Source organism: Sphaerodactylus townsendi, linkage group LG06 (genome assembly GCF_021028975.2).
Source record: "Sphaerodactylus townsendi isolate TG3544 linkage group LG06, MPM_Stown_v2.3, whole genome shotgun sequence".
Classification (NCBI taxonomy): Eukaryota; Metazoa; Chordata; class Lepidosauria; order Squamata; family Sphaerodactylidae; genus Sphaerodactylus; species Sphaerodactylus townsendi.
The window spans coordinates 86694990-86710689 of record NC_059430.1 but is presented as its reverse complement, the minus strand read 5'-3'; the positions used below and the strand labels follow the sequence as shown (position 1 = coordinate 86710689).

Sequence of the window (15700 nt, the reverse complement as noted above, 5' to 3'; positions counted from 1 at the left end):
TTTCTTTTTTCCATAACTGTAGCCCTTTTCAACAGAAAATCCACAAGAGTCTTCTCAGTAGAATAACATCACCACACTGTTTCACTTCTGTACCTTGAAGTTTTCACCTTTTGCTGAAATCTTTTATGTGCTCATTTTGGTGGTTAGCTTTATTCAGCAAGACAATTATGCTATTACATGAACAAATTTCATGGGGGAATATCGCTATGAGGGGACATTTCACTGTCACTGAATTACAGAGACCTGAATGTAATGTTCCCTTGAGTTTGACTTTTTTTAACCAAATGTTTGTTGGTGACCATGGAAGAAGTCATAGATATGCCACCTCCTTACACTGAACAAATATGGTTGTATCAATTTAATATTTCAGTTTAATTCTGCTTTGTGCAGCTGAAACAGATAATCTAGAACCAAACTGGTACCACTGGTGGAATGGTATCACCTCAGATTGTGGTATGGATTCTGGAACATATTTAGTATGGTATCCTATTTTGCATGAAAGGAAGCCCATAAACAGGATAAACAGTTATTACAGAGATAACAAAATGCAAATAAAGCTTCAAAACAGCTTGATGATTGATCACTAAAAGTTTGACACCCAACCAAGGCAAGCAGCCAGTTCATTCCCGCCACAACAAATAATGCAACATAAAAAGATAACCTCCTACCAGCTACCTCCATATGGTTTTTATACCCTGCTTTTCTCTATCTTAGGGAGTCTCAAAGCAGCTTACAACCACAATCCTCTCAACACAACAGGCACCTTGTGTGGTAGTTGGAGCTGAGAGAGTTCTGAGAGAACTGTGGCTGGCCCATGGTCACCTAGCACACTTCACGTGGAGGAATGGGGAATCAATTCTGGTTCTCCAGATTAGAGTCCACCACTCTTAACTACTACACCATACTGTATCTTTGTTGATGCAGCCCAGAATCACATTTGTTGGCTAAAAAGGCAAACGTGATTCTTGCCTGTGCGAACAGAAGCATAACATCCAGATCGTGCAAAGTGTTAATATCACTTTACTCTGCTCTGGCAAAATCTCCCTTGGAGTACAGTATTCAGTTTTGGGCATCACAGCTTTAAAAGCTGAAATATTCCCAGAAGAGGGTGACAAAGATGGTGGGGGGAGACCAAGTCCTGTGAGGAAGGATTGAAAGAGCTGGGGAAGAGATAGTTGAGAGGTGGTCGTATGATAGCCATCTTCAAATATTTGAAAGGATAACATATAGAGAATGGAGTGGAGTTTTTCATTGTTCCAGAAGGTTGGACCTGGGCCAGTGGGTTGAAATTAAATCATAAGAGCTTTCAGCTACACTTTCGGAAGAACTTCCTGGCAGATCAGTTCCCCAGAGGAACAGCCTTCCTCAGAAGATGGTAGGCTCTCCTTGGGATATTTTTAAGCAGAGTCTAGATGGCCACTTGACAACAATGCTGATTCTGTGAATTTAAGTAGATTGTGAGAGTGGGACAGGAAGGGATGAGTCAGTACTTGGCTCTTGTGGCCATTTCTTATATGCCCAGGGTAAAGCCGATTGCTACTCTGAGGACAAGGAGGAATTTTCCTTCAGTCCAGATTGGCCACACATCCTGGAGGTTTCTCACCTTTCTCTGGGTATAGAGCAGGGGTCACTGGAGTGGTGGGTGGGGTAGCTATGAATTTCCTATATTGTGCAGGTCACTTTGAGGTCACTTTCAGCTCTGTGTTCCTGTGTTTCTAAATAAACCCTCTGTTTCTTGCAGTTACCTATTACTGAACAGGGGTGTCTATTTGTCATTTCACTGATGAGCCCTGAAAAACCTCTGAAGAGCCTCACGGTTTCCTGGAACACAATTTGAAAACCACTTTTATAGAAGAATATTTGCAAGATATCCTTTAATATAACTTCTCCCTATTTTTCTTTTTCAGGACATTAAAAATCTTTTGTCCTAGGAAAAAAGGCTTACAGCACACATGCTGCTCTGAAGCCACCAGATAAATAATATTCGAGGCAGAGGAGTAGGATCCAGTATGTTGATTGTGTCTCACAGCTGAATCTTTTTGGAACCGATTAACAATATGTTAACTTCTGTATTCCATCAATAAAGTTCTCATTGTTGATTCCTATTTTGGGCTTTCTCCACAATTCTTGGAATTTGCAGCTAAATCAAAAGCTTTGGGTGTTGAGAGTCAAAGTTTAAGAATGCATGGGAATTATTTTAGAAGCTGCATGAATATTTATTTTATTTTAGAAGCTGCATGACCTTTCATGTCAACCTTTCATGTGATTCTTCCTCATTAACAGCCCCATCCAATGGGGGCGGGTGTGTGTATGAATAACTCGATGTGCTGGTGGGGGGTCAACCTGGGAGTCAGGCGGGCACCACAGACCTTGGTGGCACCTCACTTGAAAGGGTGACTGGTGTTAAGAGCTGCATTGGCATCTGATTGGATACCAGGCAGGCAAGCTGGGTGTTCCCAGGGGAGGAGCCAGTGCCCTGGACTTATGCCACCCAAAAGGCAGAGGAGCAGGTGTAAGTCCATTCAGCCCCGTGGAGGGCTTTCAGCTGCCTGCAAGGTTTGTTGTTTTTCCTGCCTCCCTAGATCACTCTGAAGCCCTCTGGAGGTGGCAGGACTAGTGCTGGAACCCGGTGCCTCAGGCTGTGGATGGGACTGGCCTTTTTCTTTTTTCTGACTTTCCTCCATTCTTCTGTTACCACTTATCCTCCCATCTCTTTTTCTTTGAGTTCATCTGTTACTGGGATTTATATGACACTTGTTTTTCTGTAAAGAATTTTCTAATTTGCTTACAGCCTCAGGCATACTTTCTAACATTCCAGCTAATTGTACTGAAGCACAAGGATGTCATGTAGTGAAGTATGATCTCGGGCAGTCAAGCTTGTACAGGCATTTACTTCAACAGGGTTACTTAATGATCTTTGTGGTTGCATTTGCAGTTTAGGGGAGATTCAAGAGACCATTAATTCACACAAGTGTACAATTTACCTATATAGTCAATTAAACTGTACTAGTGGATCTTGCAGTATTGCACTTTGAAGCGCTTCAAAGGTTTTTAAAAATGCAGAGGCACCATGGTTAGATTTTAAAAAATTGTTCCTTGATGTCCAGTTTCAAGTGGAAACCTGGCTTGTATTACAGACTAAAATAAATGTGTCTCTTAATTAATTTTGGCACAATGCTCCAATAAGGCACAATAAGTTAATTTCATGCTTATCAAAGAGAGTGCATTCTAGCAAAAGGCTCCAGGTTCTCCTCCTCATACAAACAATTCAGCTTAAGGATTTCCCTTCTGCCTAAGGCTCTGTCAACCACTGGCTGAACTGACTAAGATTCATAGTGGCAGCTTGTGTCTCAGTTGTGGCCTAGGCTATTACAGGAAGTCTAGGTTTTACTGTCCTGTGTTGCCTCTGTCTTGAAGACTTCATTGTCTCTGCCTGAATCACTGGTCACCATGGTGATTCCCAGGATGGATGGGTACCTGCAGGACCAGCCAGGTGGGGTCAGTAGATGGGGCAGGGGTCACCTTGCATTGAATGCTGTGCCTGTATTCTCCATTATGATGTCACAACTTCCATTCACTTGCTACGCCCCTTTATTTATTTATTTATTTATTTATTTATTTAGGCTTTTATACTGCCCCATCCCCGAAGGGCTCTGGGCGGTGTACAGCATATAAAATAACAGTATAAAACAATCAGACATTTAAAGCAGCGATAAAAGCTAAAAATCTAAATTATACAATATATCATAATAAACGGTATAGTTGGCGTCCAATATTCCAGATTAAAATTCCCCCTCCCCCGAAAAAGGGAGGCATGGTGAGTCTCAATAGATGGTAAGTGGCCTAGATGACTGGCCACAAAAGGAGAGTGGGGGCACTATTAGCGGTCGGTTCCTCCAAAGGCCCGGCGGAACAGCTCCGTCTTACAGGCCCTGTGGAACTCACCAAGGTCCCGCAGGGCCCGGACTGCTGGAGGGAGAGCATTCCACCTGGCCGGGGCCAGGGCTGTAAAGGCCCTGGCCCGCGTGGAGGCCAACCGCATCGCTGAGGGGCCAGGGACCACCAGTAAGTTGGCCTCCATCGACCGGAGAGGCCGTGTAGGGACATATGGGGTGATGCGGTCTCGAAGATACAATGGTCCCAGGCCGCGTAAGGCCTTAAAGGTCAACACCAACACCTTGAAGGTGATCCGGAACTCTACTGGGAGCCAGTAGAGCTTTACTTTTTGCTGTGGCTTCAACTACTCTTCCACTGACCTCAGAATGGGGCTAAACCCCCAACTAGATTTCGTGACTCTCTCTGACTGCCTAGCTCTTCCACCTTCAATCCTGAATCTGCTGTCACTTAATTTCAGTGAATAATTCTGTGTTCTAATACCATGGGAGAAAAAAGTTCTCTCTCTCCATCCCATACATGTAATATTATAAACCTTTAGTTTCCATGTGCTTTTTAAACAATGATGAAGCCCTAAGCATCTGGGAGTACATAACTATTTGAAATGTAAGTGCACCATAGTTATATAAATAAAGCATTATCATACTGGGTTGGATCCTTCCAACCTAGTGAAGTTTATTGCCAAGGTAAGTCATTAGTCACATGCATCAGTGAACTGGAGTGATGAGTGGGAAGAGGAAGAAACCATTCTTCTTCTATAAGCACAGCTCTACTGAGTAACTGCAGCAACCTAGCTACTGCCTGTTTTGTTTTCAGGGTTATTTCTAATAATCTCTGACATAAAAGTTGCTTTTATCAGCTCAGCACTTACCCAACTGAAGCTTTCATTGACTGTTTACCATAGCTTGAAGATACCTGTCCTTGATCGCCACAGCTTGTTCAGATCTCACCAGCATGTATGTGAAACCTAGAGATAGATGTCTTTCCTGGAAAAAAGGCAATTTAGTCATCCTTGCCTGAATCAGCATCCATTATAGCACAGACTAGCATAATGTGATTCCACTTCTCTGAAATGCCCCTCCTCAGTTAGAGTGTCCTTGTCATGCAATGATCCAACTGTCTCCCTGGCTGTTTTCCTTCTTCTGTTGTATTAGACATCTTTGTTGTCTTACCCACTGTTTTTAGCAGTATGCTTCTCAAATTCTGTATTTGTTTGCCATATCTTCAACTTATACCTGTTTTGCTAGCACTTGTGGCTACTCTGCTCATTTGAAAAATTGTGCCCTCAAGATTTTTTTGTATCTCCTCATTAGCAGCCCTGTTTGTTCCTTTTGTAATCAGTGGGAAACATTCTTTTGGAGATTTTGCATCCTAAAAAGATTTGATGTTACTTTCAACTTCCTGATAATTAGTCTAATTTTGGGGAAATTTCTGGGAAATTTCCACTTACATATATGTAAAACACTTAGCACTGTATTAAAATGGTGCACAGTTTTAGGGACTTGAGTACACTAAGTGTCCAATTTCTGAAACTTTGATCTAGGAAATCATGCTACCTGACTTGTAAACCTTATCAGTATAGATGAAAAGTTGTGGTTTCTTTATCAACCCTTTTGGATCAATGTCCAAAATGTCAAGGAATTGTACAGATGCAGCTGGTTAATCATTTGAGAAGGTGGAGAAAAAGGTTTTGTGTCTAAATGCATTTCAGAAACTTATTTCCCAAAAGTATTTGGCCCTTTCCGCACGGGCCAAAAACGGCGGCCTGGGGACGGCAAAAACGCCGCACCCAGGCCGCCGTTCGCACAGGAGGCGCTGCTGAAACGCAGCAGCGCCAACCTGGCTCCCCTTCCCCTCCCTCAGGGCGGTGTCAGGCCGTCCTCAAAAACATCCCTTTAAAGGGTTGTTTTTGAGAAAACAGCATGTTCCCTGCGGCGCGGTGCGAACGGCACCGCCGGGAACACACTGTTTCCCCCGTCCCTCTCTTACTTACCTCATCGCCGTCGTCGCCCTGCTGTCTTCCTGAGCCCCGCCCACGCTGTCCTCCGACCCCTGGAGGTCGGAGGGCAGTGTGGGCAGGGCTTAGGAGGACAGCAGGACGACGACAGCAACGAGGTAAGTAAGAGAGGGACGGAGAAGAGGCGGCTCCATGCGGATCTGCCTCTCCTGCACCGGCCTCTGCTGGGGCCGCTCGCACGCTTGCGTGCGAACGGCCTCCACCCCCACGCCGGCAGAATTCTTGCCAGTATGAGGGCGCCCGGAGGCCTGTGCGGAAAGGGCCCTAGTATATGACTATTGGTCTTAGAGGATCTGACAGTTCTAAGTGCACTGCAGGTGACTTAGTTCTTTATAAATTAAGAAACATGAAATGGCATTAATCAGAGAAACTAGAAAATTGATGCCAGGTACAGAAATTTATTTTTGCAAAAGTAAAAACAAACTCTATGAAGAATTCTGTCATATAAAAGTGGTTTGGTAAAGCTGGAGTTTTCAAGGGATGATGAGATTGCAGGATTAGCCAGACCTTGGAACTTTAGACCAGAGAACAGAGACATTGAAATATAACTTTTGTACTACAAATAAGTGAAATTATAAGTTAACAAATCCACAAGGGTCTACTGTGATCATGAGATAAGTTCCCATTTTGCTACCATTTTATTCAGACAAAATATAAACAAACCTGGCTGTTTGGGTGGTTTCAGACCACACTATGGCTAACAAGAGCTAGTTTATCACTTCCAGTAGAATCAAAAAGAAAAACTTGGTCTGGGTTATATCATTTCAGGCAAATTTGTCTTGAGTTCTCCCCATGAATACGGACACTTCTTGCATGAAGAAAGCTAGCATGTTACAATGTTAGGTAATTTCTCCTCCTTTAATTGCTAGTTTTCTAAATGCAGGTTGTAGGGTCTTTTGTGGGAAGAAAATTGAAAATGAGGTTCTCAACGCAAGCTCAATGACCCAGGCCAGGAAAAGTTATATCTTTTTTAATGGGATTGTTTCCACCTCAGGGATTACTTAAAACAGGAACATGGAAACCAGAAGTGTTTTTTTTCTTAGTATTTTAAAGGAACACATTAACCATAAAGCAATGAGACTGTGTGAGGAATGATCAATCTGTCCAATGATCATACAGGTACCAGTCGTCTATCTGAAGAGGTTAGAATTTTGTTTATTCCAGGTTTGGGGGAAATCTTATATCCTAGCCAATAATCACCCAATTCTGTCTTTATGAAATGTATTTAACAAAACTCTAGTTACTCTTGAGCGGATTAAATAAATCAGAGTCACAGTTATACAGTTATACAGAAAGCACTAGACTATTTAAAGGAGATTATGAATATGTAATCCTTTCTGCAGCCAAGCCTATATATTATATTATAATAATGAAGTCAGCCAAATCTTGGGAGCTGTGAATGGGCAAGACAGATTTTTCTACAAACCTGAAAAGAGCCCCAGGTGTGCAGAAAAATGTGAAATTTTGAAAAATACATTGGGGGTTTAAAACCCCTGAAAACAATAAAGGATTGCCTGTAGCTTTCAGTAATGCATTCTTTCAGTGTCTGTTGCTAGGCAACCACAGAATTCAAAGGCTTGGTTCTGTCAGTAAAAGCAAGGGGGATGGGGCAGAGCCCTTCCTAAGACTTTTTGGCCTTTGAGGGAGGACTAACCTGGGCCAGGTCTGGCTAGGGTTTTCAGCTCCAGGTTAGAAAATTCCAGGAGATTTTGTGATAAAGTCTCAGAATGGCAGGGTTTGAGGAGAGAAGAGGACTCAGCTGAATATAACGCCATAGAGTCTACCCATTAGAGCAATTATTTTCTCCAGAGGACATCTAGAGTTCAGTTGTAATTCCAGGGAATCTCCAGTTCCTGCCTGGAAATTGGCAGCCCTAGGCCTTACCTTGAGGTGATTTGATATCATCTGACTTGCATGATTCAACAAGGCATGACTACTTGCTACTATTTGACCACAGCCACTCTAGGAAAGCCAGTGTGGTGTAACAGAGCTGGAACAGGGTCTTCGAGACCAAAATTCAAATCCCCTTCTAGCTGTGGGAGCTCACTGGGTGATTTTGGACCAGTCACAAACTTTCAGCCTAACTTTACTTCTTAGGGTTGTTGTGTGGATAAAAAGGGAGACATAAGATTAATGTGAACTGCTTTGGTTCCCATTGTGGACAAATGTGGTGGATAAATGTAGTAAATAAATAATAAATGTAACTGAAGATGGAAGGCCGATAAAATGTAGATTGTGAATAGCTGACAAGGACAGAATAAGGTGGGGAAAGGAGAGAGGATATGGGAGTTGCCAGGAGGGCAAAAAGAGGAAATAGTGTGGGGAGAGGGATACAGGGAAATACCCCTGAACAAGTACTTGAGGGTTTTCTACAATCCAAGGGGGCCTGGCCAGTAGCTAGCAACACAGACTGGACCACAGTTTTCTTAGGTAGAGACTGCCTTGTATGGGAGGGAGCTGAAGACAGAGGGGGCAGATAAAGGTAAGTTGGGAAGGGTTGCCAACTCCAAGGTAGGAAATACTTGGATATTTGAGGGTTGGAGCATGGGGAGGGCAGTGTTTGAGGAGGAGAAGGACCTCAGAGAGGTATGATGCCATAGACTCCACCTTGCAAAGCAGCCATTTCCTCCAAGGGAACTAGGGTTGCCAACCTCCAGTTGGGGGATGGAAAACACCTGGAAGACAAATGCTGTCCAGATGACAGAAATCAGTTCCCTGTCTTCTGGCTGCCCCAGTTCTTTGAAAGACATTTGTAAGGCTTCTTTGTTGCCTTCCTCTCACAAGGTCTTTAAGCCATATTTATGTCTAGCAGTTCACTGGAGCAATTTGTTCTAGGAACTTGGCTGTTAGGTTGGTGTATTTTGAATTTCATTGTTAGTACTGATTATACTGTAAATGGACTTTATGTATTGCTTTGAACAATGGAAAGCTGGTATATATACTTACATTAACCAATAATCTGGAAACATTTTGGGGTAGGGAGTCCTGTACTTAGGTTGCTCTAGAAATCATTAAGTTAAAGGATAACTGAACATTCTGGTTTAATTGTTTGATATTTCTTACATCAGCAACACCTGATTTACACCTCAGAATTGTTTGAGTATTGGTCTTCGGTCAAATGGACAGGAAGTGCATTGGCCCTATTTCTGAAGACTGCTTTCTTTTCCTCATTCTCTGCCATTATTACTGACATTATTCATACCTTGCAAACATGGTTTAAAGGGGCATGGCATGGTTTAAGGGGGCATGGCTTTGCTGCTGCTGCTAGATTCAGTGAGGCATCTGCTCTTGAAAGGCTATGAAATGTCACTGCTGAATGTCAGTGTGAATGAAGTGATATTTCCGGAAAACCTCAAGGACCTAGTGTCCATATCCCCTCTTTTCCACTTAATGGAACAGTTCAAAAAGATCGGGAAAAGCTGGAGAGAAGTAGAGGTGTCCCCATGACAGGAAGCACAGGCAGCAATTGTAATGTATTGCCTGGGGACTTTGTGAAGCATTATAACCTTCCACTTCGTTATGGATAAAGAACACGTGCTTTCATCGTGAGGCTGCTTAACTAAAATTATATTAAGGAAGATTTCTTAGCTACATTATTGTTCTTTATTTTTATGGATTAGAACACCAGTTCTGCTAATGGAGTTGCTTTCCTTCAGTGAAAAGAGGTGTAGTTAAGAGTGGTGTAGTTAAGAGTGGTGGATTTAATCCCGAATTAAGACTGGATTTGGGTTTGAGATTCACCAATTCCTCTACGTGAAGCCTGCACTGGGTCTGCAGGCTGGTCACGGGACTCTCTCGGAACTCTCCTATTTCCACTACCACCTCCACAAGATTGCCTGTTGCCTTGAGGTGGGAAGGGGGGTGCTTTATATCAAACAACGAGACTGCTTATTGTAGAGAAATACAGGATATAAAAACCAATTATTCTTCATAGGAAGTAGGTGAAAGTTCCTTCTGCCAGAGGAAATGCCTCCACTAGTAGAATCCAAATCCAGCATTTTTTTTGGTGTTCAGAGAGTTTTGCAACCAGTGTTGTATAATGATTAGAACTCAGAGTCAGGTGGGTGGAGTCTTTTTTATACCTCCTGTGGGTCTTCACAAGCATGAAACACTCCATATGGCATGGTTCCATCTGTTCAGGAAAGTGTGCATGGTCATTGCCATGTAGGGCTTGAGGTTGGCAGGTAGTTTGCACTTTTAAACAGAAACTGCTGAATGGACTGTCTCCCTGAGCAGAACCCATACTAGAGATGGAAGTTGAGGCCTAGCCTCTCCAACAATCCTCTCATTCTAGCACATAGGTAGCTTCCATGAGGAGAACAAGCTGGCTGCAGAGAATAGAGAATGTAACCGTTAACCCCAACCCCATCATGGTAGCCACAGAATAAAAGAGCAAGCTGACCACAGTGGAGGGGACCAAGCTAGCCATAGTGGAGCATTTTATCCCCCTTTTCTCCAAGACCAGCTTGGTCATTTCTAGGCACGCTGGCCATCCGTCTCCTGAGCCACTGTACTTCATGCTAAGGAGATAAGAAGGTAGAGGGGGAAAACCTTCTCCTAACTCCAGGTATACAAGAGTTGACTAAAGCTCACCAAGAATGGGGAGAGAGCATGACATGTGGTAATTAAAAATGTTATAGTTATATATTTACTCATAATACTTATATTACTGTATTGGTGTGCTTGGTATGCACAAATGGGTGTGCTTGAGGTGGTGTACAGTATTTGTAGCTCTTATCGTTGGCAGTAAATTGCAAAAGAGTAAATAATGGAATCATAGAGTCATAGATTGAGTGGAGCATCAGACTAGATCTGGGAGACCCAAGTTGGAATCCCTGCTCTGTCATGGAAGAGGGTCCTAAGGTCAATCGTTCTCTCTTAGTCTGGCCTAATTCACACAGTTGTTTAATTTAATTTTGCATGAATAATTTTAATTGATATCCACCTAACTATTTAAGCACTTTCAAGATCATCAAGACAATTACTTGGATATAAGCATCTATTCCAAACATTTTGGCATGGAATGCTAGGTGTACAGTTTACATTTAAGAGATGTGCGTCTTGTTTACTTTATTACAGGCAAGGCAGAAAGTGGTAATAGCCATACATTAGATTTTTCTTAAAGTTTAGTATTCTTTGCCTTCATCCTCACCATCCAAAGAATCAGTACCCACTTCTTCATAATCCTTCTCAAGTGCAGCCAGATCCTCCCGGGCCTCTGAAAATTCTCCTTCCTCCATTCCTCCTCCTACATACCAATGGACAAAAGCATGCTTGGCATACATCAAGTCAAACTTGTGGTCCAGGTCGGCCCAGGCTTCTGCAATGGCTGTTGTATTGCTCAGCATGCAAACTGCACATTGGACTTTGGCCAAGTCTCCACCAGGAACTGCTGTTGGAGGCTGGTAATTCATTCCTACCTTGAATCCAGTAGGACACCGATCAACAAACTGAATGGTATGCTTGGTTTTGATAGTAACAATAGCAACATTGATATACTTGGGGACAACATCCCCATGGTATAACATACCACAGGCCATATGCCATGACGTGGATTACACTTTACCATCTGATTGGATGGCTCAAAGCAAACATTAGTAATCTCAGAGACTCATGGTAATCTCAGAGTTGCTCATGGTAAGCTTTCTCTGCTGAAATAATGGGGGAATAAGTTACCAAGGGGAAGTAGATACTAGGATAAGGCACCAGGTTTGTCTGGAACTCTGTCAAGTCCACATTTAAGGCACCATCAAATCTGAGAGAGGCAGTGATTGAGGAGACAATCTGACCAATTAGGTGGTTGAGATTGGTGTAGGTAGGGCGTTCAGTGTCCAGGTTCCTACGACAAATATCATAGATAGATTCATTGTCAACCATGAGGGCACAGCTGTGGAAAATCAGGAATCCTTGCAAGCCAGTACATTGGTCAGCCAACTTCCTGACATGTTCCAGTACTACGTCAATGATCTCCTTCCCAATAGTGTAATGACCTCTTGCATAATTATTAGCAGCATCTTCCCTTCCAGAAATCAGCTGTTCAGTGTGGAAAAGCTGTTTATATGTCCCATTCCACACTTCATCTAATACCGCTGGTTCCAGATTCATAAACACAGCACGAGGGACTTGTTTTTCTGCACCCGTCTCGCTGAAGAAGGTGTTGAATGAGTCATCACCATCACCGATTGTTTTGTCACTTGGCATTGTGCCGTTGGGCTGAATGTCATGCTCCAGGCAGTAGAGTTCCCAGCATGCATTGCCAATCTGCACTCCAGCTTGGCCAGCATGGATTGAGATGCACTCATGCATGTTTGAGCAGGTTGCAAGTCCGGGGTTGGTGTTCTGGTGACAGCAGGTGCACTACGGGTCTGAGTAACACCACAAAAACCCACACGGTTGTTGTGAGGATAGAATGAAGGATGAGAAAATGCTTTTATTAGTTTAGGGGAGAAAGTAGGACATAACTATCTAAATAATTAAATAAATACAGAGTAAACTTCAGTAAAAAGTGTTTAAAAACACATTTACAATTGATTTTTCTATCCTGTTGCATTCCCAGAAACCAATAATTGTTCCATTTCAATCCCTTCATTTTCCCAATTTCAGACTAGAGTAATTTATTTATTTACATTATTTATAGTCTACCTTTCATACTAAGACTCAAGGCAGATTACACAGAATTAGTCAATACAGTTAACAAGATTAGACATTCAATAAACAATGAAATAGGATTTGAGTTGTGGAACCAATCACAAATTTAAAAACAGGACTGAAGCAAAACATAAGTGTTAACATGTCACATTAGATGATGCAAAGTTGCACAACAGAATCCAACTGACAGCAAACTATACACAGTAACACAGACCACAGTCTCTGGCCATTTATCCAAGAAACTTTGTCAAACAGTTTGTACAGTGCTGCTGTATAGCTTACATAGAAAAGCCCTCTTGAATAATTCAACTTTGCATGCTTTGCAGGAAGCCAGGAGAGTGGGAGCCTTCTTGACCTCCTCAGGCAGGTCATTCCACAAGACAGAGGCCACAACGGAGAAGGCATATATACGAGCAGTTGTTGATTTTGACTCTGTGAAATCATTTATTGTTCAAGAATTCTCTTGATGGAGTTAACCCTTTGTGATGGCAACTACTAATAGTCTGGGGTGCTAGACTGTAGAAAGTCTAGAATGAGCCAGAGGGTTAATACAGTGTGAATGACTGGTGGATGCTGGAATGATGTGTCACAAATGCAGCATTCAATTCAATGGAGTTGGAACTATCATGCTGTTGAAACTCCCTGCATGGCCATCTTGGCCCAAGCATAAAATCAGCTTTTATGGCAGCTGGGTGTAGGGGAGGGAAGCTGTATGGGTCTCTGCATTCAAGCAGTGATCAAGACTGTACTTCAGTAATCAGCCCTCCATCTTCCCCCATTTTTTATATTAAAAACAAAATCCTAAATTTCCTAGAAGTATACAAACAATGTCAGTAATGTTGAAGGCTTTCATGGACGGATTCAACTGGTTCTGGTGGGTTTTCCGGGCTGTGTGGCCGTGGTCTGGTGGATCGTGTTCCTAACATTTCACCTGCATCTGTGGCTGGCATCTTCAGAGGTGTATCACAGCGAAAAGTCTGTTTCACGCTGTGTCTAGTGAGAAGGGAAAGTTTAGTGTGGTGTATTGTCCATGTCCCAGGGTGGGAAACCAATCGTTAAGTTGGTTCTGGTGGGTTTTCTGGGCTGTGTGGCCGTGGTCTGATGGATCTTGTTCCTAATGTTTCGCCTGCATCTGTGGCTGGCATCTTCAGAGGTGTATCCCACCAGAACCAGTTGAAACCGGCCGTGGAAGCCTTCAACAATACAATCATTAAGTGTTTGGGTGGAACTTGCTATGCAAAGGTGTGGTTGAGTGCATTGTATTGGGGGTGGGGTTATCAGTCCATTTTTTAAGTACTGGGAGCCAAGCATTGCTAATTTTCAGAGTCTCTTCTTTCTTATTGAAGTTGTCCTGGTGTTTGTGAATTTCAATGGCCTCCCTGTGCAGTCTGACATAGTAACCTTCTGAATTGTCCAGAATTTCAGTGTTCTCAAATAAAATGTTATGTCCAGATTTGTTTAACACATGTTCTGCAACTGCAGATTTTTCAGGATGGTCTGAACACCAAATTATCCACAACATTGTTAGAATATAAACAATACCAATCTATTACACTAATTTTTCATATATTCATTTTGTGAGTATCAGGCCATCTCCTGGGAGATAGCCTCCAAAACAATGTCATTGTGCGACACTGAAGGAGCAGAGCTCTTGGCTGAGATTGGAGGGAATGGGGCTGATGCCCATAGCTTTTAGGAGCTTTCGTGACTCATGAGGGTTTGAATGGGTCACTGGCTCAATATGTTAATGGAATAAATATCAACGTGCAGCTTAAAAAAACTCTGTGTCTTACATTCACACAAACATCAATACCAAAACTTGGTGGTGGTAAAGAATAAAAGAATGGCAGAGCACGGTGGGGAAGCAGAGGTAGTTTTCTTAGAAGGTAGACTTACGCCACCAAAAAGTGTAGTGTTTAGGCTATGAGGCTATCCATGTGGCTTGATGGTTTTTAAATGTTCTGCCCTTCAGTGTTGCAGAGCCCCCCCCCCTCCCCGGCAAAAAAAATCGGGATTGGGCTGTCTGTAAATTAATTTGTATTTTGTGAGGACAGCCACCTGGCATTTCTTAAATGATTTTAAAAATGTACTTCCAAATTCTCATTGTAATATTATTCTAGGCTTGTGTAACCTCAGCTTGTGGGTTCTGTGGGGCAGAACCTGGAATGAGTTTGCAACAACAATTTTTAAAAACAAAATGGTTTACTTTCTTAACACATAACATATAACATCAACATTTAACATCACATTTCAAGGTCCTGTTCAGGTTGCAATTTCAAGTCCTTATATTTAAAAGCTGTGGCTTTGAGAAAAGCCCTCCAAAATGAACACCAGCAGGTCACTCTGCTCTTCCTGGCCAAGTCTTCTTCTTCTTCCTGGCCAAGTCTTCTTGACAAAGGAACAAAGGGTGTGCTAAAAGATGACAGGGAGATTGCAGAGAAGCTGAATGAATTCTTTGCATGTGTCTTCACCCAAGAGGAGGTGAGGAACATTCCTGCACCTGAACCAAGCTTCTTAGGAGGCGAATCCGAGGAACTAGCGAAGATAGTGGTAGACAAGGAAGAAGTTCTGGCAGCCATTGATAAACTAAATGCTACCAAATCCCCTGGCCCAGATTGCATTCACCCAAGAGTTCTTAAAGAGCTCAAGCATGGGGAATTAGCTGATCTTCTCACCTTTTAATATGCAACTTATCCCTGAAATCAGGCTCCATCCCACAAGAAGACTGGAAGATGGCCCAATGTCACACTACAATCTTTTAAAGAGAAAGGGATCTAGGGGGGGGACCCGGGAAATTACAGGCCAGTCAGTTTGACATCTGTTCCTGGTAGAATTAGGTAAGAGATCTATCATTAAAGGAATAAAAGAATTATAAAACATGTGAAAAGCAGAAGACCTGCTGAGAAAAGAGTCAGCATGAAGCTTTTTGCAGAGGAGCAAATCCTGTCTTACAAGCTTACTAGAGAGTTCTTTGAGGGGTGTAAACAGACATGTGGATAAGGGGGGGAACCAGTGGACATTTGTCTACTTGGATTTCCAAAAGGCTTTTGACAAAGGTTCCTCACCAGAGACTGTTGAGAAAAACTCTAGCAATGAAGGAATAAGAGGGGAAGTCCTCCTATGGATTAAAAAACTTGGTTA

At 42.6% G+C, this 15700-nt stretch overlaps 1 protein-coding gene and 1 pseudogene across 2 annotated transcripts in view; one reads left to right on the top strand and one right to left on the bottom strand.

Annotated features, from left to right (window-relative positions):
- The window catches only part of LHFPL3 (LHFPL tetraspan subfamily member 3), a 231767-nt gene that overhangs the window by 114095 nt on the left and 101972 nt on the right, over positions 1 to 15700 (top strand). The gene's annotated exons all lie outside the window — the stretch shown is intronic.
- Positions 11038 to 12229, bottom strand: LOC125434692 (annotated as a pseudogene).